The sequence below is a fragment of the Macaca thibetana genome, chromosome 11, assembly GCF_024542745.1.
Source record: "Macaca thibetana thibetana isolate TM-01 chromosome 11, ASM2454274v1, whole genome shotgun sequence".
Classification (NCBI taxonomy): Eukaryota; Metazoa; Chordata; class Mammalia; order Primates; family Cercopithecidae; genus Macaca; species Macaca thibetana.
Genome location: NC_065588.1, coordinates 51,156,312 through 51,179,999, shown reverse-complemented (window position 1 = coordinate 51,179,999; position 23,688 = coordinate 51,156,312). Strand labels below are relative to the sequence as shown.

The following is a 23,688-nucleotide window of genomic DNA, read 5'->3' as shown; positions in this document are numbered from 1 at the left end:
GCCAGGAGGTTCCCTCCAGTGCCTACACTAACAGGGCCCTGGGTTTCAATCACAAAACTAGGTGACCATTTGGGCAGACACCGAGCTAGCTACAGGAGTTTGTTTTTTGGTTTTTGGTTTTTGTTTTTTCATACCCCAGTGTTGCCTGGAACACCAGAGAGACAGAATTGTTCACTCCCCTGGAAAGGGGCTGAAATCAGGGAGCCAAGTGGTCTGGCTCAATGGGTCCCCCTCCCACGGAGCCCAGAAAACTAAGATCCACTGGCTTGAAGTTCTCACCACCAGCACAACAGTCTGAGGTTGATATGGGACACTTGAGCTTGGTGGGGGGAGGGGCCTCCACCATTGCTGATGCTTGAGTAGGCGGTTTTACCCTCACAGTATAGAAAAGGCTGCTTGGGAAGTTTGAACTGGACAGAGCCCACCACAGTTCAAGAAGGCCGCTGAGGCCAGACTGCCTCTCTAGATTCCTCCCCTCTGGGCAGGGCATCTCTTAAAAAAAAAAAAGGCAGCAGCTCCAATCAGGGACTTATAGATAAAACCCCCATCTTTCTGGAACAGAGCACTTGGGGGAAGGGGCAGCTGTGGGCACAGCTTCAGCATACTTAAACATCCCTGCCTGACGGCTCTGAAAACAGCATCAGACCTCCCAGCACAACATTCAAGCTCTGCTAAGGGTCAGACTGCCTCCTTAAGTGGGTCCCTGACCCCAGTGTATCCTGACTGGGAGACACCTCCCATCAGGGGATGACAGACACCTAATACAGGAAAGCTCTGGCTGGCATCTGGCAGATGCCCCTCTGGGATGAAGCTTCTAGAGGAAAGAACAGGCAGCAATATTTGCTCCTCTGCAACCTCCGCTGGTGATACCCAGGCAAACAGTGTCTAGAGTGGACCTCCAGCAAACTCCAGCAGAGCTGCAGCAGAGGGTCCTGACTGGTAGAAGGAAAACTAACAAATAGAAAGGAATACAATCAACATCACAAAAAGATTGTCCAATCAGAGACCCTGTCCGAAGGTCACCAACATCAAAGACCAAGGGTAGATGAATCCACGAATATGGGAGAAACCAGCACAAAAATGTTGAAAATTCCAAAAACCAGAAAGCCTCTTCTCCTCCAAAAGATCATAGCTCCTCATCAGCAAGGGAACAAAATTAAACAGAAAATGGGCTTGACGAATTGACATAAGTAGGCTTCAGAAGGTGGGTGATAACAAACTCCTCTGAACTAAAGGAGAATGTTCCAACCCAATGCAAGGAAGCTAAGAACCCTGAAAAAAGGTTAGACGAATTGCTAACTACAATAACCAGTATACAGAAGAACTTGTATACTGACTTGTATAATGACTTGATGCGGCTGGAAAACACAGCACGAGAACTTTGTGAAGCATACAAAAGTATCAATAGCCAAATCAATCAAGCAGAAGAAACAATATTAGAGACTGAAGATCAACGTAATGAAATAAAGCAAGAAGACAAGATAAAAGAAAAAAGAATGAAAAAGACAAAGAAAGACTCCAAGAAATATGGGACTATGTGAAAAGACCAAATCTACATTTGATTGGTGTACCTGAAAGTGATGGGGAGAATGGAACCAGGTTGGAAAACACTCTTCAGGATATTATCTAGCAGAACTTCTCCAACCTAGAAAGACAGGCCAACATTCAAATTCAGGAAATACAGAGAACCCCACAAAGATACTCCTCAAGAAGAGCAACCTAAAGACACATAATCATCAGATTCACCAGAGTTGAAATGAAGGAAAAAGTTTTAAGGGCAGCCAGAGAGAAAGGTTGGGCTACCCACAAAGGGAAGCCCATCAGACTAACAGCACATCTCTCTGCAGAAACCCTATAAGCCAGAAGAGAGTAGGGGCCAATACTCAACATTCATAAAGAAAAGAATTTTCAACCCAGAATTTCATATCCAGCCAAACTAAGCTTCATAAGCAAAGGAGAAATAAAATCCTTTACAGACAAGCAGATGCTGAGAGATATTGTCACCATCAGGCCTGCATTATAAGAGCCCCTGAAGGAAGCACTAAACATGGAGAGGAACAACCTGTACCAGTCACTGCAAAAACATACCAAATTGTAAAGGCCATTGACACTATGAAGAAACTGCATCAACTAACAGGCAAAATAACCAGCTAGTATCATAATGACAGGGTCAAATTTACATATAATGGTATTAACCTTAAATGTAAATGGGCTTAATACCCCAATTAAAAGACACCAACTGGCAAATTGGATAAACAGTTAAGACCCATTGGTGTGCTATATTCAGGAGACCAATCTCATGTGCAACGACACACATAGATTCACAATAAAGGGATGGAGGAAGATTTACCAAGCAAATGGAAAGCAAAAAAAAAGCAAAAAAAAGCAGGAGTTGCAATCCTAGTTTTTGATAAAACAGACTTTAAACCAACAAAGATAAAAAGAGACAAAGAAGGCCATTACATAATGGTAAAGGGATCAATGCAACAAGAAGAACTAACTATGCTAAATATATATGTACCCAATACAGGAGCACCCAGATTCATAAAGCAAGTTCTTAGAGATCTACAAACAGACTTAGACTCACACAATAATAGTGGGAGACTTTAACACCCCACTGTCAATATTAGACAGATCAATAAGACAGAAAATTAACAAGGATATTCAGGACTTGAACTCAGCTCTGAACCAACCAGACCTAACAGACATCTACAGAAATCTCCACCCCAAATCAACAGTATATACATTCTTCTCAGCACCACATCACACTTATTCTAAAATTGACCATATAATTGGAAGTAAAACACTCCTCAGCAAATGCAAAAGAATGGAAATCATAACAAACAGCCTCTCAGACCACAGTGCCATCTAATTAGAACTCAGGATTAAGAAACTCATTAAAACCTGCACAACTACATGGAAACTGAACAACGTGCTCCTGAATGACTACTGGGTAAATAACTAAATTAAGGCAGAGATCAAGAAGTGTTTTGAAATCAATGAGAACAAAGACATAATGTACCAGAATCTCTGGGACACATTTAAAGCAGTGTGTAAAGGAAAATTTATAGCACTGAATGCCCACAAGAGAAAGCAGGAAAGATCTAAAATCAACACCCTAACATCACAATTAAAAGAACTAGAGAAGCAAGAGCAAACAAACTCAAAAGCTAGCAGAAGACAAGAAATAACTAAGATCAGAGCAGAACTGAAGAAGATAGAGACATGAAAACCCTCAAAAAATCAATGAATCCAGGAGCTGGTTTTTTGAAGAGATCAACAAAATACATAGACTGCTAGCCAGACAATTATGGAAAAACAGAGGAATCAAATAAATGCAATAAAAAATGATAAAGGGGATATCACCACTGATCCCACAGAAATACAAAGCACCATCAGAGATTACTATAATCACCTCTACGTAAATAAACTAGAAAATCTAGGAGACATGGAAAAATTCCTGGAAACATACACCCTCCCAAGTCTAAACCAGGAAGAAGTCGAATCCCTGAATAGACCAATAACAAGTTCTGAAGTTGAGGCAGTAATTAAAAGCCTACCAAGAAAAATAAGCCCAGGACCAGACAGATTCACAGCCAAATTCTACCAGAGGTACAGAGAGGAGCTGATACCATTCCTTCTGAAACTATTCCAAACAATAGAAAAAAGAGGGAATCCTCCCTAACTCATTTTATGAAGCCAGCATCCACCTGATACCAAAACCTGGCAGAGACACCACAAAAAAAATAGAAAATTTATCGCCAATATCCCTGATATCAATGTGAAAATCCTCAATAAAATACTGGCAAACAAAATGCAGCAGCACATCAAAAAGCTTATCCACCATGATCAAGTGGGCTTCATCCCTGGGATGCAAGGCTGGTTCAACAGACGCAAATCAATACACGTAATCCAGCATATAAACAGAACCAAAGACAAAAACCACATGATTGTATCAATAGATGCAGAAAAGGCCTTCGACAAAATTCAACAGCCCTTCATGTTAAAAACTCTCAATAAATTCAGTATTGATGGAACATATCTCAAAATTATAAGAGCTATTTATGACAAACCCACAGCCAATATCCTACTGAATGGGCAAAAGCTGGAAGCATTCCCTTTGAAAACCAGCATAAGACAAGGATTCCCTCTGTCATCACTCTTGTTCAACATAGTATTGGAAGTTCTGGCCAGGGCAATCAGGCAAGAGAAAGAAATATGGGGTATTCAAATAGGAAGAGAGGAAGTCAAATTGTCTCTGTTTGCAGATGACATGATTTTATATTTAGAAAACCCCATCATCTCAGCCCAAAATCTCCTTAAGCTGATAAGCAACTTCAGCAAAGTCTGAGGATATAAAATCAATGTGAAAAATCAAAAGCATTTCTGCACACCAATAATAGACAAACAGAGAGCCAAATCATGAGTGAACTCCCATTCACAATTGCTACAAAGAGAATAAAATACCCAAGAAAACAACTTGCAAGGAACGTGAAGGACCTCTTCAAGGAGAACTACAAACAACTGCTCAAGGAAATAAGAGAGAACACAAACAAATGGAAAAACATTCCATCCTCCTGGATAGGAGAATCAATATCATGAAAATGGCCATACTTTTCAAAGTAATTTATAGATTCAATGTTATCCTCATCAAGCTACCACTGACTTTCTTCACAGAATTAGAAAAAAACTACTTTAAATTTCATACGGAACCAAGAAAGAGCCCACAGAGCCAAAACAATCCTATGCAAAAAGAACAAAGCTGGAGGCATCAGCTACCTGACTTCAAACTATTTTACAAGCCTACAGAAACCAAAACAGCATGGTACTGGTACCAAAACAGACATATAGACCACTGGAACAGAACAGAGGCCTCAGAAATAACACCACACATCTACAACCATCCGATCTTTGACAAAACTGTCAAAACAAGCAATGGGGGGCCGAGCGCAGTGGGTCACGCCTGTAATCCCAGCACTTTGGGAGGCCGAGGTGGGCGTATCATGAGGTCAGGAGATTGAGACCATCCTGGCTAACATGGTGAAACCCCATCTCTACTAAAAATACAAAAAATTAGCCAGGTGTGGTGGCAGGTGCCTGTAGTCCCAGCTACTCGGGAGGCTGAGGCAGGAGAATGGCATGATCCCGGGAAGCAGAAGTTGCAGTGAGCAGAGATCGTACCAGTGCACTCCAGCCTGGGTGACAGAGTGATACTCCATCTCAAAACAAACAAACAAACAAACAAGCAATTAGGAAAGGATTCCCTATTTAATAAATGGTGTTGAGAAAACTGGCTAGCCACATGCAGAAAATTGAAACCAGACCCCTTCTTTACACCTTATACAAAAATTAACTCAAGATGGATTAAAGACTTAAATGTAAAACCCAAAACCATAAAAACCCTAGAAGAAAACCTTGGCAATACCATTCAGGACGTAGGCCTGGGCAAAGAATTCATGACTAAAACACCAAAAGCAATGGCAGCAAAAGCCAAAATTGACAAATGGGATCTAATTAAACTAAAGAGCTTCTGCACAGCAAAAGAAACTATCATCACAGTGAACAGGTAACCTACAGAATGGGAGAAAATGTTTGCAATCTATCCTTCTGACAAAGGGCTAATATCCAGGATCTACAAAGAACTTAAACAAATTTACAAGAACACAACAATCCCATCAAAAAGTGGGCAAAAGATATAAACAGATGCTTTTCAAAAGAAGACATTTATGTGGCCAACAAACATATGAAAAAAGGCTTATCATCACTGGTCATTAGAGAAATGGAAATCAAAACCACAATGAGATACCATCTCACGCCAGTTAGAATGGCAATTACTAAAAAGACAGAAAACAACAGATGCTGGAGAGAATGTGGAGAAATAGGAACACTTTTAAACTGTTGGTGGGACTGTAAATTAGTTCAACCATTGTGGAAGACAGTGTGGCAATTCCTCAAGGATCTAAAACCAGAAATACCATTTGACCCAGCGATCCCATTACTGGGTATATACCCAAAGGATTATAAATCATTCTACTATAAAGACACATGCACAATGTATGTTTATTGCAGCACTATTTGCAAGAGCAAAGACTTGGAACCAACCCAAATCCCCATCAATGATAGACTGGATGAAGAAAATGTGGCACATATATACCATGGAATACTATGCAGCCATAAAAAAGGATGAGTTCATGTTCTTTGCAGGCACATGGATGAGGCTGGAAACCATCATTCTCAGCAAATTAACACAAGAGCAGAAAACAAAACACTGCATATTCTTACTCATAAGTGGGAGTTGAACAATGAGAACACACAGGCACAGGGAGGGAAACATCACACACCAGGGCCTGTCAGGGGCTGGGGTGCTAGAGGAGTGATAGCATTAGAAGGAATACCTCATGTAGGTGACGGTTTGATGGGTGCAGCAAACCACCACAGCACATGTATACCTATGTAACAAACCTGCACATTCTGCACTTGTATCCCAGAACTTAAAGTATAATTTAGAAACCAAATTAATTAATTAAAATTAAAATTAGAATAAATAAATACTAAAATAAAAAGCATGATTATCTCTATAGATGCAAAAAAAAGGCTTTTGATAAAATTCAACATCCCTTCATGTTAAAAATCCTCAATAAAATAAACATTGAAGGAAAATACTTCAAAATATAAGAGCCATTTGTGACAAAGCCACAACCAACATCATACTGAATGGGTAAAAGCTGGAAGCCTTTCCCTTGAAAACCGGAACAAGAGAAGGATGTCCTCTCTCACTACTCACATTAAATATAGTATTGGAAGTCCTGGTGAGAACAATCAGGCAAAAGAAAGAAAGAAAAAGCATCCAAATCAGAAGATAGAAAGTCAAACTATCCCTGTTTGCGGATTACATGATTCTTTATCTGGAAAACCCCATAGTCTCTGCCCAAAAGCTCCTTGATCTGATAAACAACTTCAGCACAGTTTCAGGATACAAAATTAATGTATAAAAGTCAGTAGCACTCCTATACATCAACAACATCCAAGCCAACAGCCAAATCAGAAATGCAATCCCATTCACAGTTGCCAGAAAAAGAATACAATACCTAGAATATAGCTAACCAGGGAGGTAAAAGAGCTCTACAATTAGAATTACAAAACACTGTTCAGAGAAATCAGAGATGACACAAACAAATAAAAAAATTTACATGCTCACAGATAGGAAGAACCAATATCATTAAAATGGCCATACTGCCCAAAGCAATTTACAGATTCAATACTGTTCCTATCAAACTGCCAATGACATTCTTCACAGAAGTAGAAAATACTACTTTAAAATTCATATGGAGCCAAAGAAAAAAAGAGTCCAAATAGCCAAAGCAATCCTAACCAAACAGAACAAAGCAGGAGGCATCACGCTGTTGGACTTCAAGCGATAATACAGGGCTACGGTAACCAAAACAGCACAGTACTGGTACAAAAACAGACACATAGGCCAACAGAACAGAATAAAGAACAGAGAAATAAGGTGGCACACCTATAACCATCTGATGTTTGACAAAGCTGACAAAAACAAGCAATGCATAAAGGACTCCTCATTCAATAAATTGTGCTGGAATAGATGGCTAGCCATATGCCGAAGACTGAAACTGGACCCCTACTTTACATCACATACAAAAATCAACTCAAGATCGATTAAAGACTTAAATGTACAAGCTGAAACTATATAAACCTTGGAAAATAACCTAGGAAATACCATTCTGGACATCAGCCCTGGCAGAGATTTCATGATGTAGACACCAAAAGCAATTGCAACAAAAACAAAAACTGACAAATTGGATCTAATTAAATCTCAGAGCTTCTGCACATCAAAAGAAGCTATCAACTGAGTAAACGAACAACCTACAGAATGGGAGAAAGTATGTTTAAACTAAGCATCTGACAAAGGTTCAATATCCAGAACTTATGAGGAACTTAAACTTACAAACAAAAAACAACCCCATTTAAAAGTGGGCAAAGAACATAAACAGACACTTTTAAAAGCAGACATACATGTGACAAACAAGCATATGAAAACATGTTCAACATCACTAATAATTAGAGAAATGCAAATCAAAACCACCGTGAGATACCATCTCACACCAGTGAGAATGGCTAATATTAAAAAGTCTAAATATAGCAGATACTGGTGAGGTTGCAGAGAAAAGGGAACACTTATGCAGTGTTGGTGACAGTGTAAATTAATTCAACTACTGTGGAAAACAGTGTGGTGATTCCTCAAAGAACTTAAAACAGAATTACCATTTGACCCAGCAATCCTATTATTGCTTATATACCCAAAGGAATATAAGTTGTTCTTCCATAAAGACACACGCACATGTACATTCATCGCAGCACTATTCACAAGAGCAAAGACATGGAATCAACCTAAATCCCATCGATGGTAGAGTGCATAAAGAAAATGTGGTACGTATATACCAGGGAATAATATGCAGCCATAAAAAAGAATGAGATCATGTCCTTTGCCAGACCATGGATGGAGCTGGAGGGCATTATCCTAAGCAAACTAACACAGGAACAAAAAACCAAATACCACATGTTCTCACTTACAAGTGGGAGCTGAACATTGAGTACACATGGACACAAAAAAGGGAACAATAGACACTCGGGCCTACTTGAGGGTGGAGGGTGGGAAGAGGGTGAGGATTGAGAAACTACCTGTTGAGTATAATACTTATTACCTGGGTGATGAAATAATCTGTACACCAAACCTTCATGATACATAATTCACCTATATAACAAACCTGAACATGTACCCCATTTTAAAAGGTTCCTCCACATCTTATCGGGGCTTGATAGATCATTTCTTTTTTTAGCACTGAATAGTGTTCCATTGTTTAGATGTACCAGTTTATTTACTTACTGAGGAACATCTTGGTTGCATCCAAGTTTTGGCAATTATGAATAAAGCTGCTATTAATAGGAATATCAATGTACAAAAAAAAAAGTCAGTAAGGCGTTTGGTGTGCTGGTACTCTCCCATTTAACAATCAGTTTGAACACCACAGATACACTGAGCTACAAATTTATATTCATTACACTTTTCTTTATGTGAGACCCATTTCACAGCAACAGAAAGATTTAAAAGAATGAGAATACATGAAAAACAAAACACAAATTCAAGTCAGAAAACTAATTGAAAAACATAAATATCAGTTATTCTGTATAGCATTATTGAATCTATATGGAAATAGTCATCATAATAGGTGGCCTATGCAGCATTATTAGTTTGATAATGTAATCATTAAAGAGATTTTGCATCTTCTTTTTTCATTAACTTACTGCTTTTCCCCTCCATGCCCATCCATGGTAGGGATGAGGTAGTCTGGTATATTATTAATGTTTTGAGATTATACCACGAATGAATGAATGAATGAATGAATGAATTATGTATATATATATATATACACACACATATATATATTCTGATACAGCTTAGAAAAAGGAAATGTATCATTAGATGTTCCACTCTGAATAATAGAAGTATCTACAATCGGTAGCCGCCGCCGAGCCCGCTGCCACCACCTCTGAGCAGAAGATGGCTGTGCCACTCACGTATGCCAATCTTGGCAAATCTGCCAGGGATGTCTTCACCAAGGGTTATGGATTTGGCTTAATAAAGCTTAAATCAAAATCTGATTTTGAAATCAAAATCTGAAAATGGATTGGAATTTACAAGCTCAGACTCTGCCAACACTGAGACCACCAAAGTGACGGGCCTTCTGGAAACCAAGTACAGATGGACTGAGTATGGCCTGACATTTACAGAGAAATGGAACACTGACAAGACACTAGGCACCGAGATTACTGTGGAAGATCAGCTTGCACATGGACTGAAGCTGACCTTCAATTCATCCTTCTCACCTAACACTAGGAAAAAAAAAAAAAAAAAAAAAAAAAGCTAAAATCAAGACAAGGTACAAGTGGGAACACATTAATCTGGGCTGCAATATGGATTTCGATATTGCCAGGCCTTCCATCCAGCATGCTCTGGTGCTGGGTTACAAGGCTAGCCAACTACCAGATGAATTTTGAGACTGCAAAGTCCCGAGTTACTCAGAGCAATTTTGCAGTTGGCTACAAGACTGACAAATTCTGGCTTCACACTAATGTCTGACAGAACAGAGTTTGGTGGCTCCATTTACCAGAAGGTGAACAAGAAGTTGGAGACCGCTGTCAGTATCATCTGGACAGCAGGAAACAGTAACATGCTTCAGAATAGCAGCCAAGCTTCAGATTGACCCTGACACCTGATTCGCAGCTGAAGTGAACAACTCCAGCCTGACAGGTTCAGGATACACTCAGACCCTAAAGCCAGGTATCACACTGACATTGTCAGCTCTTCTGGATGTCAAGAAGGTCAATCCTGGTGGCCCCAATCTTGGTCTAGGACTGGAATTTCAAGCATAAATGAATACTATACAATCGTTTAATTTTAAACTATTTTGCAGCATAGCTACCTTCAGAATTTGGTGTATCTTTTAATGTTGCATGTCTGGGATGCAAGTATTGTTAAATATGTTAGACCTCCAGGTTAAAGATGATTCAGCTTTAAGATGTTACCCTTTCAGAGGTGCAGAAGAAACCCATTTCCAAAAAAGGTCCTTTCAGTGGTAGACTTCGGGGAAACTTGGTGGCCCCTTTGAGATGCAGTTTTCTTTTTTATCTAGAAATGGCTGCAAGTGGAAGCTGATAATATGTAGGCACTTTATAAATTCATATTGAGTAAATGAATGAAATTGTGATATCCTGATAATCAAACTTTGGTTTCCTAACCCTGATTCATGAGAGGCTCACTGCTTGATGGTGTGTACAAACTCACCTGAATGGGACTTTTTTCAACAGATCTTCATGACCTGTTCCCACCCCGGTTCATCGTCACCTCTTTTACACCAAAAGGTCTGCGGCGTATGGTCACTGTTTCTTTTGTGCCATTTTGGGGTGGAGAGGGTGGATGCGATGAAGCCAGTAATTCAGGACTTATTCCTTCTCATGTTGTGCTTTTTTGCCCTTGCACCAAAGTATGAAATAGCTTCCAGGAGCTCCAGCTATAGGCTTAGAAGAGTCTGTGTGATTGTAATCACATGGTAACAACACTCAGAATCTAAATTGGACTTCTGTTGTATTCTCACCACTCAATTTGTTTTTTAGCAGTTAATGGGTACATTTTAGAGTCTTTCATTTTGTGTGGAAGTAGATCCTCCTCTTCAAATGCTGTAATTAACATCACTTTTAAAAAATTTGAATAAAATATTGAAACCTCAAAAAAAATGAAGTATCTACAATCACCACCCCAGAGGAGACTCAGAAATGAGTGAAGCCAAGCCTCAGAAACAAAGATTCAGTAAGTCATGTCAGAATAAAAACCAAAAACTGACCATGGTTTTGTCTGGAAAGATGGGATAAACGTTGGACACAGGGATCTTGAGAAAAAGCAAAAGATGAAAAAGGAAACAAGGGAAGGAGACTACAAAAAACCCATTTCCAGAAGTTACCTGATTTTGACCATGAACTTAAAAGTGATATATGAGAGAAACAAATAAATATTGAATAATACTGAATAACGGCCACAGGTGCCCAATGAGTTAGTTATCAAATGATGAGTTTGTTATCAGACACAGGAAAATAGATTATCTCTAAAGGAGTAAAAAATCTCCCAGACACTGCATAGCATAATGAATGAATGAAAATTTTGTTTCATGAAAAATTAATGACTGATTAATTTTATTATTAAATCTTAATTTTTTGTTTCATCTTACCAAGGAATAGAGTGATTTTCCAAGTTCAGATGTAATTACAAAATTAATATTTTGTAGAAGTTACATTATTTCAGGAAAGTAAGCCAGCGTGAGCCTTCAGAAAGGCAGCAGATCAAAACCTCTATTGCTGTAAAAACAAAATTACATAAAAGTCTGGTGAAATACAATGAAAGTTGAACAGAGCACTGAAGTGACACCGAGCAATGAGAATAATCAAGGAACCTTTTTAGCAGAGACAAAAATGGACCTCATAGGAGATCTCCGGGCTATTTTCCTTTGCTAGCCTGACCATGTGACTCAACTGACATTTTTGCCAATATTATATGACTCTGGGTATGTTTCTTGCAGGCTGCTAAGTGTTGCCAGGCACCTATGCCAATGCAAAATTGGCATTTTCTCTGACATCACTGTTACCCAGTTTGTTGATTCCAACAATGAAGGAAGGTGAGTGACAGAGCACAAAAGCAGGCATAAATTCTGGGGACAAAATGGCTCCCCAACGTACCTGAGGCCTTAGTCCCAAGGTCCCACTGCTCTGAGCTGGGAGCATACATTTTCATATTGGGAACATTAAGAGATAGAAGCAAGAACAAGAAAATGACATGGTGAGACTCCTTAAAGTTAAGCCCCTATGAGGCATTTTCTTTTCTTTTCTTTTCTTTTCTTTTCTTTTTTTTTTTTTTTTTTTTTTTTTTTTTTTTGCATTTTTTTTATACTTTAAGTTCTAGGGTACATGTGCACAATGTGCAGGTTTGTTACATATGTGTACCTGTGCCATGTTGGTGTGCTGCACCCATTAACTCGTCATTTACATTAGGTATATCTCCTAATGCTATCCCTCCTCCCTCTCCCCACCCCATGACAGGCCTGGTGTGTGATGCTCCCCACCCTGTGTCCAGGTGTTCTCATTGTTCAATTCCCACCTGTGAGTGAGAACATATGGTGTTTGGTTTTCTGTCCTTGCGACAGTTTGCTCAGAAGGATGGTTCCAGCTTCATCCATGTCCCTACAAAGGACATGAACTCATCCTTTTTATGGCTGCATAGTATTCCACGGTGTATATGTGCCACATTTTCTTAATCCAGTCTATCACTGATGGACATTTGGGTTGTTTCCAAGTCTTTGCTATTGTGAATAGTGCCACAATAAATATACGTGTGCATGTGTCTTTATAGCAGCATGATTTATAGTCTTTTGGGTATATATCAAGTAATGGGATGGCTGGGTCAAATGGTATTTCTAGTTCTAGATCCTTTAGGAATCACCACACTGTCTTCCACAATGGTTGAACTAGTTTACACTCCCACCAACAGTGTAAAAGTGTTTCTGTTTCTCCACATCCTCTCCAGCAACTGTTTCCTGACTTTTTAATGATCGCCATTCTAACTGGTGTGAGATGGTATCTCATTGTGGTTTTGATTTGCATTTCTCTGAAGGCCAGTGCTGATGAGCATTTTTTCATGTGACCGTTGGCTGCATAAATGTCTTCTTTTGAGAAGTGTCTGTTCATATCCTTTGCCCACTTTTTGATGGGGTTTGTTTGATTTTTCTTGTAAATTTTCTTTGTAGATTCTGGATATTAGCCCTTTGTCAGATGGATAGATTGTAAAAATTTTCTCCCATTCTGTAGGTTGCCTGTTCACTCTGATGGTAGTTTCTTTTGATGTGCAGAAGCTCTTTAGTTTAATTAGATCCCTATGGGGCATTTTCAAGTCTAGAGAACCCTCACTGCATGGCCCATGAAGTCAAACTCCTTTATGCTATTTCTTAAATTTGTCAGTATCTTCGCTGCTCCTTGGGATTCAAACTATGAAATATTTTATGATCAATTAATTTTTAAACCATAAAAGGCAAATCATGAATTAGCAAGAGAATACACAAAGTAGCCTGTGCATATACAACTATATAAAATACATATAATAAAGAATAAAATAGTATGAAAAGAAACCTCAACTAAGAACAGTTTAAAAGGAAAAGTGATTTAAAGAACAGCAGACTAGAAGGAAGTTCACAAAGTCCTTGGGGTCTTGGACAAACAGATCGAGCCTATACTTTCAGGAACAGTACCAACAACTCTACCTGACAGGACCGGGCTGATGAAAAAACAACCACAACATCTACTGGTGCTGCCAAACACTAAATTCCAAAATTTTATAAGTAAGAGTGAATGATGCTAGCATAATGGACTTCTGAATGAGAATCCAATCTTGCAACCACTATAGCCTTGAAAGTTGGATGCTTTTGAAACCAGTATACGCCCAGGAAACGGAAGCTCCCTATAAAGCCTGTTATCACATGCTGTTCACATCCAAAATTAAATCCCGGGGAGACTGGCCAGATTGGCAGAGTTTAGTACACAAGCCTGAGCCTTGGCTGCAAGGATGGTTGGGAAACTGTATTTCAACCTTTTTTTAGGGTTGGATTTATATTTGTCCCAAACATAGAAAAGCTATTCAGAAGATGACAAGCAGGCACAAATTTCACAATTTTACACCATTGATAGTATTAGGGTTGTGCAATTGTTCATTTTAATACAAATTCTGAAATGCTTCCTTTAATCTAATTATTTTCCCAATACAGTGAAAATTGCTCAAAATTACACGGTAATATTTTTATTAAAAGATGTATTTTTCAATTTAACGCTTTCTTACAAAGTTGTGCAAACGTTCGCCATATAACCCAGCAATTCCACTCCCAGTTATTCACCTGAGAGAAATGAAAACTTACATTCACACAAAAAACTTGTACACAAATTTTCATAGCAGCTTTATTTGTGACAGTTAAAAACTGGAAATAACCTCAATATCCTCCAGTGGGTGAATGGATAAACAAACTGTGTATGTCCACATGACAGAATATTACTCAGCAGTAAAAAAGAACTATTGATACACTCAAAAACTTGGATGAATCTCAAAGACATTATGTTGAGTGAAAGAAACCAGTCTCAAAAGATTATATACTATATGATTCCATTGATTTGACATTCTCAAAAAAACAAAACTATACTGATAAGAAAGACATCAGTGGTTTCCAGGACTAATGGATGGGGTAAGGCTGTAACTACAAGGGAACAACACAAAGGAGTTTTGGGGGTTGATAGAACTGTTTTATGTCCTGATAGTTGTGATGGTTACATAATCTATGCACAAATCTACCCAAAAATGTGACCAAACACTAACAGGAAAGAAAAGCAAAATTTACTGTATGATATTTTGTAATGTAAAATTTAAACATAATACAGATTTTTGTGATAGAAATACAAGGACTGCAAGAATTCAAAAAGAAGAGACTGGCGTGGACAAGACCTGAGGAGGAAAAGCAGTTTAAAGGCTCCCTCACCATATACAGAGGGACACTGCGTCAAGGATAAAGAACAAGTACTAAGTCATCAGAGCACTGGGAGGACCACAGAGTGAGCAACAGAATGATCAATTTTTTATTAAAGGCTTCTAGATAGAAAAAAAGAGAAAAGGTTGAAGAAACAATTTTGAAAAACTTAGCAGAACTGCTCATAACCCAGATTTACAGGAGATGGAACGAGAGGAGTCCAGCTCCTATTTAAAGACCTATGTGTGATTTTTCAGGCCTGATCACAGGCAATGGTTTCACCTGGCAGATTTCATGGGAGAAAACTGCTGTCCCCACACCAAACTTGGTGCACAACCAGTGCTCTGCAGTCCCTGAAGAGGGGTGCAGGCTGACCATGCTCTTTCACATATTTACAGTTTTTGACTAATGCCCAAATTCTTAAGTCTCTTTATCTGAGACCCTGGGCAGAGGTCCTCTTCAGGCACTTCTGCTAAGACCTCCTTATAGGGGGAGAAGGGAGGAACCATGAAGAAACTTTTCCCCACTCTGAGTCTGTTCCCATTATTTTTCCATTCTAAGCCTCATCCCCCTGTTCTCCACCCCTTCCACTTCAGAATCCATAAAACTGTAGAAGCCTTTTGAGCTACAGTGAGACAATCCCAATGTCTGGGCTGATCCACATGACCCTTGACTAGTGTGCCATTCAATGGGGGAAAATGGAACAGGTGGACTGAGCATTTTCTCCAGTGTTAACCTCTTGCTTATACCATTGCAGTAAATGAGTAAAGACTTAACTCTCATTTTTGGCTTCTTGCTTTAATCCACTACCTGAAAGCTCAGCTCTCCCTCACCTAACAGGACACAGAAAATAGGAGAAGGTTGCCAGCACCCAGAAGGATACAAGTACCCAAATTTGTGCCAGGGCCTCAAGAACCAGCAGAAATCCCAATGCTGGGCAAAGTAAACAAACAGTAGCCAGAGTTGAAGCCAAGGACATGCTGCTCCTTTCTGAGAACACACAGCGTTTCTGTATTCACAGGTCTCGTGAGTGGGAAGATCAGAAGCATCCTGGTGCCAGGGCAGATTCTGCAGCAAATAATGGAGCCAGTGAGAAAAGGAAATAATAATATGAAAAATTATATTACTGAGTCATTATAAGATACATATTAGTGCAACACTTTATTTTTATATCAAGTATACACGCATCAACTTATTTAATTCTCATAAAATCACTCAATATTATTCTTACCTCGATTTTTAAAATATGGAATTTGAGGCATCAGAGTGATAACAGGATATTAGGGCTTGCTCAAGATAATAAACCCTCTGATCACTGAAGCTCAAACACAAACCAGGACTTGAAAATTTTTTTCCGATTTAGCATAGCTTTGGGTCTCTTAGGTTAGAATTGAAGCCCCAATCAGGATATCTGGGGTCTCCAGGTCAGGAATACACTTCCCTACTTTCCATCTTCACTCACCTTTAAAGGTCATAAAAGTGAAGTTCTTGACTTCTAAGTACACTGTAATGTAAGAGATAGAAGATGCTTTCCCTTTATCTGTATATTTAATTTTTTATTGTGTACTATTTATCACAATTTGTACCATATTAACGTTGTTTTAATTTTACTAATTATTTTATAATGCTATTTCTGTTTAGTGCTAAATTGTTAGCACTTCGATATTTATAAACTAATGAAATACAAATGTATGTTTTTGCCTATTTTGTTTTAGAGAAATGTGCTAGGATAATGCAAATATTTCCCAAGTTCAGATATTTGAAAGGCCTCTCTAAACCCCGCAGGGAATACTAAGACATTCAAAGGCAAAGGATATGGGGCAGCAAGAGAAAGAGCGTATAAACGAGCATTGGAGTCCGAGAGACAATCGTGAAGAAGTTCCCGGGGTTCTCATTCACACAGAGAGGTACTCTGTTTCCAGATGAACTACTAAGATCTGTGCAAGAAGTCCTAGCTTCAGGAAAGCCTAACACAGAAGTACCCAGGGAGGTTGGTAAGCCCTACTGGGCACATTAGTTCATTAGTTTATATAAGCCCCCAAGTAACCTCTAAACTGTCTGTCTTAGTCATCTCTGGTTACCATTACAAAATGCCATAGACTGAGTGACTTAAACAACAGAAATTTATTTTCTCATAATTCTGGAGACTGGAAGCTCAATATTGGAATGCCAGCATGGTGGGGCTCTAGTGAGGGTTCTTATCCTGACTATCCTGACTTGTAGACTACCACCTTCTTCCTGTGTCTTCACATAATGGAGACAGAAAGCAAACTCTCTGCTGTCTCTTTTTACAAGGGTCCTAATCCGATCACAAGGACCCCATACTAGGACCTCATCTAGACCTAATTAATCCCAAAGGTCCTATTTCTAAATACCATTACTCAAAAAGGATCAAAGACTTAAGTGTAAGAGGTAAAACTATACAACTCTTAAAAGAAAACATATGTAAAAACTTCATGGCATGAGATTTGGTAAATATTTCTTGGACATAACACCAAAATATGGGTAGCAAAAGAAAATATAGATAAACTGAAGTTTATCAAAATCAAAAGTTTGCCTGCATCAAAGGACACTATAAACAGAGTGAAAAGGTACCCAACAGAATGCAAGAAAATATTTTTAAATCATATATCTGATAAGAGATTAATATCCAGAATATACAAAGAATTCCTAAAACTCAACTACAATAAAGCAACCCAATTGAAAAAAAAAAATGATCAAAGGCCTGAATAAACACTTTTCCAAAGATATACAAATGGCCAATAAGCACATGAAAAGATGCTAAACATCACTAATCTTTAGGGAAATAAAAATCAAAACCACAATGAGACACCACTTTGTACCCATTAGGATGGCTTTATAAGAAAAACAGAAAATAACAAGTGTTAGAGATGATGTGGAGATATTGGAACCCCATGCACTGTTGGTCTATGCAGCTGCTATAGAAGAGAGTGTGGTGGTTTCTCAAAACATTAAAAAAAGAACTACTCTATGATTCAGTAATTTCATTTCTATATAATACCCGAAATAATTATAAGTAGGGTCTGAAAGAGATATTTACACACCCATATTCATAGTAGCATTATTCACAATAACCAAAGGGTGAAAACAACCCAAGTGTCCATCAGCAAATGAATGAATAAACAAAATGTATCTACATCCAATGCAATAAAGAATGAAAATTTTAAAAATAATGAAATTCTGAAATGCTACAACATAGATGGATATTAAAGGTATTATGCTAAGAAAAATAAGCTAGATGCAAATATTGTATGACTCCATTTATATGAGCTTCCCTATAGTAGTCAAATTCATAAAGACAAAGCAAGATGGGCTTTAAGATGGCTGACTACAGGCCCCCAGTACTAACCTGCTCCACAAAAAAGGACTAAAACAGTGAGTAGATAAGCACATATCTAATAAAGCATCTCAGAGAAACAATGGCATTCAGGAAGGAAGTTGACAGGGAACTTCTGAGGCACAGAAGGAGAGGAAAACAAAACAGTCATCCCAGCCAGGGTTGCCTCAAAGCCAAGAGGAACTTCCCATTGTGAGGAAAAGATAAGCGAGAGATTACAGTGGTCTAAATTCCCACTTGGAGACTCCTGCAATCCTAGCCATGGGAGAGAGCCCCTCGGCCCTCATGGGCCCTGAGACCAGTATAGGGAGCTACCTGGAGTCCATATGACAGCACTGTTCCAGAAAGTGAGGTTGCACTGGGTCCCACACACTGCCCAAAATCCAAGCAGCTACAGCAAAGTGCCATTTTGAGCCCAACCCCTGCTAGACTACATTGTGCCCTGTGCCCTGGGGCCCAATAGCCTTTGCATCTCCACATCCCTGAAACCCCATGGACATTCCCCGTGTCCACCCAGAGGACTATAGCATTGTTATGCCAGCTAGACCCAGCAGTTCAGCTGAATCTCCAGCAATCTAGCTCATGCAATGTCCTACACTCCAGGGAACATATGGAGCAGCACATCAGGGAGGCTGTCCCTGGAACAAAGGGAGCCTGAGTGTATACTCCCCAGAGCCTGAGAGCTACCCATCGGGGGCTGCTGCCACTGACAGCAACCCGTCCCCTCCAGCAGCAGGGTACCACTTACCTGCCTGTGCCTTTAGGGGACCTAAAAACAGGTCTGCACCCCCGATTACTGCCAGTACCCAAGTGTGCCACTCAGGGCCAGAGAACAGGGCTACCATGGCCTCCACCAGCACACACCCACATGTGCCCCATGGGGGCCCAAGTTTTGGCCCACCACTACTGCCACTGCCAACACCATGTATGCTATCCAGGGACCCACCCACCTGGTCTGCTGCTGTCACCACCAGCACCCCAGCATGTCATCTGGAGGTGTGAGAACCAGCCCACCCAAACCTGCCACCACTGATGCCTGCGTATGACACCTAGAGGACTAAGGACTGACCCTCCCAGCCCATTTCTGCCACCAATGGTACCTGAGGACTGGCCCACCTGGTGTGCCCATCTCTACAAATCCTCACTACAGCCTCCACTAACAACTGCACCCTAAGCCACTGAGGAGCTCACAGATACCGCTCACACTAATTACAGCTGAAGAAATGATATGGAGACTACACCACTGTGCCCATTTGGAATCAAAGCCAAAGCAACCTACTAAACCAACACTATAGATATATCTACAGGAAAAAAATTTATTCCCAATGAAACCCAATTCATAAAATTGGTAGAAGCAACTGTTATACCAGATGAGCAGATGTTGACACAAGAACAAAAGAGACATGAAAAAATAAAGCATATGATACCTAAAAAGAACATAATAATTGTGCACTAACAAGTCCCAAGAGAAAGGAAATCTATGAAATGCCTTTAAAAACTCAAAATAATAATATTAAAGAAACTCAGTGTGACACAGAAAACAAAGATAAACAATACAAGCAAATCAGAAAAACAATCTATGATCTGAATGAAAAATTCCAGTGAGACAGATATGACTTTTTAAAAGAACCAAGCAGAAATTCTGGAACTGAATAATTTGGTGAATGGAATAAAAACGACAATAAAGATATTTAAGAGTAGACCAGATCAAGAAGAATTTCTACACTTGAAAACAGTTATTTTGAAGTAATCCAGTCAGACCAAAAAAAAAGTTTTTTAAGAATGAAAAAAGCCCTTGTGACACATGGGACACCACAAAGTGGCCAAATATTCAAATGTTGAGAGTTCCAGAAAGAGAAGAGATAAGCAAAGGCATAGAAAATCTATTTAACAAAATAATAGCTGAAAACTTCCCAAGCCTTACAAGAGATGTAGACATACATCCAGATATAGGAAGCTCAAAATCTCCAAATAGATTCAACACAAGAAGGTTTTCTCCAAGGTATATTATAGCCAAACTGTCAAGAGTCAAAGACAAAGAGATAATTCTCAAAACAGCAAAAGAAGAGCATCTAGTCACATATAAGGGAATCCCCATCAGACTAACAACCTATTTCTCAGCAGAAACTTTACAAGCAGAAGAGAATGGGATGATATATTCAAAGTCCTGATGGAAAAAAAACTGCCATTCACTGGAAGGTCATGAAAAAAAAAAAACCGTCAGCCAAGAATAACAGACCCAGCAAAGCTACCCTTCAAAAATAGAGGAAAACTAAAGGCTTTCCTACACAATCAAAAACAGGGAATTCATTACCACTAGATTAGATCTACACAAAAATGCTTAAAGGAATCCTATAACTGGAAGCAAAAGGACAAGAACAATATCTACAATCATAGAAATATAAGAAAATATAAAACTCACTGATGGAACAGATACCCAAATGAGAAAGAGAAAGGAGTCAAATGTTAACACTACAAAAAAGCCACCAATTAGTAAAGATAAGCAAAAAAGAGAAAGAGAGAATATACAAAACAGTCAGAAAACAATTTTAAAAATGACAGGAGTAAGTCCTCATCAATGAATAACAACCTTGAAATTCCCCAATTAAAGAATATAAACTGGCCGAAGAATTTTTTTTAAAAAAGACTCAATTATTTGCTGCCTACAAGAAACTCACTTTACTGTAAAGACATACAAAGACAGAAAGTAAAGAGATGGGGAAAATTATTCTAGACAAAGAGAAGCCAAAAGTGTGCAGGAGTAACTATACTTATATCAGACCAAATGGACTTTATGTGAAAAAAACATAAAAAAAGAAAGGAAGGTCATTATATAGTGATAAAAGGATCAAGTCAGCAACAGCCTGTAACAATTCTAAATATGTTTCCCCTCAACATTGGAGCATCCATATATATAAAACAATATTATTAGAGATAAAGAGAGAGATAGACCAATTACAATAATAGTTGGGGACTTCAATACCCTACTTCCAGCATTGAACAGATCATCAAAGCAGAAAATCAACAAAGAAACATTGGACTTAATTTGTACTGTAGATCAAACAGACCTAATAGAAATTTACAGAACATTTCATTCAACAGCTACAGAATACACATTCCTCTTGTCAGTACACAGAACAATCCCCAGGATAGACTGTATGTTAAGACACAAAACAAGTGTCTTTTTAAAAACTGAAATCAGGCCCAGTGTGGTGGCTCATGTCTATAATCCCAGCACTTTGGGAGGCCAAGGAGGGCAGATTGCATGAGCTCAGAAGTTCAAGACAAGCCTGAGTAACATGACAAAACCCTGTCTATACAAAAACTTTTTTTAATTAGCTAGGTGTGGTGGCATGCACCTGTAGTCCCAGCTACTCAGGAGGCTGAAGTGGGAGGATCTTCCAATCCTGGGAGGCCAAGGCTGCAGTGAGTCATGATTGTGCCACTGCACTGCAGCCTGGGCAACAGAGTGAGATTCTGTCTCAGAAAAAAAAAAAAAAAAAGAGAGAGAGAGAGAGAGAGAGATTATATCAAGTATCCCCTCAGATCTCAATGGAATAAAACTAGCAATCAATAACAAGTATACTCCTTGACCCCTTTGGAGTTCCTTTCCTGACAGTAGCCAAAGCACACATTTCAATTCTCAGAATACTGAATGCTGGGCTCTCTTTTATAAAGGCATCAGTGGAATTTTCATGTCCCTGATAGATTCCAGATAGCTGGTTTAATTGATAGACATAATAGTCTCCTCAAACAACTCTTTCAAATTTCAGCCCATAAAATGGACCTTGGAATGGGTCTCTATACTGCCCCAGGCCTTAATCTCCCTTAAATCAAGGACCTTTCAGTGACTCATATCTCACACCAATTTTTTGAAAACTTTCCCATTGCCCTTTCCTACATTTAAAGGAGAGATATATCTCCCCTTCACATATATAAATATTCATTATATGTGAGACTCAAATATATCTTCCTTGTACTTATAAATGTTTAATCTTGCCTCTATCCCATAAATGCTGGAGGCCAATTCAAGGGTGCATAGTCTTCCCAGGACCTATTTGAGCCTAAATTCTCACCACCACTAACACACACACACACACACACACACAAAAAAAAAAAAAAACACTGTGAAGTGCAGCTGTACACCATTTTGTTAACTGTGGGTATCACTACTATTGGTCTGGGTGCTTTCATTGGTCTGCAGTCCAGACCCTCCAAGTAATTGCTCAATCAGTTATGGGAAATGCTGAGGCCCACGTGCCATCAAGTTTAGTCAATACAAGCCCTCCAACCCAAATCTTGCAAGCTTGCTCATCACCAACCAAACCAACAATTGAGGCAAAGAGCCCATAGTAATTTAACAAATTAGAGCTCTGCCGATAGGCTAATGCTGGAGCTCCAATCTCAGCCATAGATATTTTAATTGGCAAACAGCCTGACATCCTATTAATAACTTACACCTAAACCAAGCCATATGATTTAATAATTATTTGCAACAGAACCCTTACCACCCAACTGGGCAAAACCTTTAATTGTTGGAAATCGTGAGATTCAGCCACTCTTACCTGGGGTTTATGTCCGTCACTTTGGACATAAATTTGATTGAAGCATGTTCAATCAAAGCCCAATAATAGGAAAGTAATTACCTTTCAAATGGAGTGTACCTTGAAGCTGCTAGTCCAAACTTTCTAGTCTAAAAATGCCAGTAATTGCCACTAGGTAGCAATAATAGCCTTTTGCCAAAGGCTCCAGTTAAGTGACAATGAGTACTAAAAACTTCCAAAATCATTTCAGCACAAGAGTCATAAGATCTTAAAGATCTAGGTATTACTTGAACTCATTGAAGCCAGGTGTGGTGGCACAAGCTGGTAGCTCTCACTACTCAGGAGGCTGAGGCAAGAAGATCACTTGAGCCCAGGAGTTCAAGGCTGCAGTAACCTATGATCACACCACTGCACTCCAACTTGGGGTCAGAAAAAGACCCTGTCTCTAAAATAAATCAATAAACAAATAAATATACCACTTTGAGACTATACAGTTTAGTATTTAATTGTTCATTCAACCAATAGTTTTTGAAACAACCAAAGCAAAAACAGACAAATGGGATTACAGTAAGTTAAAGAGTTTCTGCACAGAAGGAAACAATTCAACAAAGTGAAGAGACAATACACAGAATGTGAGAAAATATTTGCAAACTACCTG

General features: G+C 39.0%; 1 protein-coding gene and 1 pseudogene across 18 annotated transcripts in view; one reads left to right on the top strand and one right to left on the bottom strand.

Annotated features, from left to right (window-relative positions):
* Window positions 1-23,688, bottom strand: part of BLOC1S1 (biogenesis of lysosomal organelles complex 1 subunit 1) — a 1,086,347-nt gene that overhangs the window by 825,003 nt on the left and 237,656 nt on the right. The window contains exon 1 of one of the 18 annotated variants that reach the window (XM_050748989.1): window positions 15,696-15,699. The exons of the other annotated variants lie outside the window; for them this stretch is intronic. The gene's annotated coding sequence lies outside the window, so the exon portion shown is untranslated. Of the gene's footprint in view, window positions 1-15,695; window positions 15,700-23,688 lie in introns of those variants that run through there. 18 annotated transcript variants of the gene reach the window in all.
* Window positions 9,545-10,452, top strand: LOC126931152 (voltage-dependent anion-selective channel protein 1-like; annotated as a pseudogene).